Here is a 2,180-nt window from a genome sequence, read left to right as displayed (position 1 = left end):
GTTGTATGTGTGTGTGTATGTGTGTGTGTGTGTGTGTGTGTGTGTGTGTGTGTGTGTGTGTATGGGGCTTAAATCTTCACACGTATATAATATTATATTTTATTAATCCTATAGCAGATTTTATAAAAAATGTACGTGACGTACATTTCCATATGTACGTATTACAAATAAATTACACTCCGCTCAAATTCGCAAAAATCTGGACAAATTGATACCATAAGTTCCGCTTCTTTTTCTTTCCCCTTTCTCGTCTTTTCTTTTTTCACGTTGATTCTCGAGGTATTCATTACCGCCCATTGTTCGTACCTAATCTACACTTTAACTATTAAGATGAAACGGTTAATATCTCATGCATTATTCGAAGTTCCACAATGCCGGATGATATTAAGCATTCGATTACATCGTTGAATTTGCCACCCCTGTAAATGCAAACAAATAATTCGATCACGTCGATACGGACATACATGGGACACTTGTGCCCCGGGTCCTTCGAGCACATAGTACTCACCACGTCCATCGCGACTAGTAATCGAATAAAGTGCAACTGTTTACAGGTAATTCTCGTACAACGTTTAACCGGTAATTCGAGCTAATACCACATTAACAAATAATACCATGTCAGCGAGAGAGACAAGGAAGAGAGAGAGGGGAGGAGGGGAGGGGGAAAAGAGGACGAGAATAGAGGCGGAGAACACAAGTGGGCAGAACCATGAGAGAGCGAGTTTAATTTGCAGATAATTACCTCGCCAGCTACTGAGCTCCATTGGAAGCGAATTGTAACAAAACCTTACTGCATCGATCAAAAATTATAGACAGAATATCATCAAATGAATTTATAAAGTGGATTCTGTTTTATTTTCCTTCGCTAATGAAATCGTACGCGATGCAAAACTTCGGATAAAGTTCTTACTTCGTACACAAATTTTTCGCAAAATTTTCATTGTCCTGCACGCAAAATTGACTATATATAGAAGTCACACGCCTGTCGAAATTAATAACTTTTTACTCGGTATTTATGCGATTGATAATTCGGAGCCATGGTTGGATTTCATTAACGATCGAAAAAAAAGTATGATATAGTCCAGTTTCGATCGTGCATTAATTCTAACAGCACTGTACAGTAATAATCTGACGTCACGTTTCGGATCATATCACTGCATCACATTGCATTGGGAATTTATATTGCGTGGCAAACAGCGTGAGATTTTCGCGATGGAATACGTCGTAAAAAATGAATTATAGCTCATGGCTGATGTAATCGCAAAATGCTTGTTTGATACGAAAGTTTCGTAGCTTTATATACTTGCGCTTAATTTTATAATAATATATTATAAAATAATACAATAATATAGCACCTCATATATCTAAAAATAATTCAGTTATATTATTTTCTCAATTATATCACTGCCATCGCATTTCTTCTCTTTCTCTGTTTATACACTTTTAGTGTACATTGTGTTGACTAGAGAGATTCTTTTTTATCCTGAAACATGACTCTTGATGCGAGCATGTAATACTTTATCGTATTCATTCAACGAATACATAGATAGGAGCGAGTTGGAAGTGAAAAATGAATTACGGCTTGCGGCCAATGTAATCGCAAAATGATGTTGGTTTGATACAAAAATTTCATAACTTCACTTGCGTTTAATTTTATAATGATATAATAATAAGGTATTATAATAATAACATAATATTTCGTTTCTCTCATATATCTAAAAATAATTCAATTATACTATCTTTTTCTCAATATTTATATCATTGCTATTTATATTTCTTTCTTTTTCTGTTTATACATTTTCGGTGTACATTGCGTTAAGTGTAGAAATTTTTTTATCCTAAAGCATGATTCTTGATACAAGCATGTACTTTATCCGTACTCATCCAACGAATAGATAAAGGCGAGTTGGAAGTGAGTGTACGTCGTGCCACCATCGATATCATACTCCAACGTATATGCATGATGTACAGATTGAAATCCGCCCATCGATCGAGACGGCGAATTCCACGATACGACCCGGTGGCACGTACGAAAAGACAGGAACGGTGCCGCGAACAGAAATACCAGAGTGCCATGGGAATCCTGCATTTTTTCTCGTTCGATATAGAACATAGTGTGTGTGAGAGAGAGAGAGAGAGAGAGAGAGAGAGAGAGAGAAGAGAAGAAAGGAGACACGACG

This window comes from Atta cephalotes (assembly GCF_000143395.1).
Source record: "Atta cephalotes unplaced genomic scaffold scaffold00041, whole genome shotgun sequence".
NCBI lineage: Eukaryota > Metazoa > Arthropoda > Insecta > Hymenoptera > Formicidae > Atta > Atta cephalotes.
The sequence above is the reverse complement of the archived record's forward strand: the minus strand, read 5'-3'. Positions refer to the sequence as shown.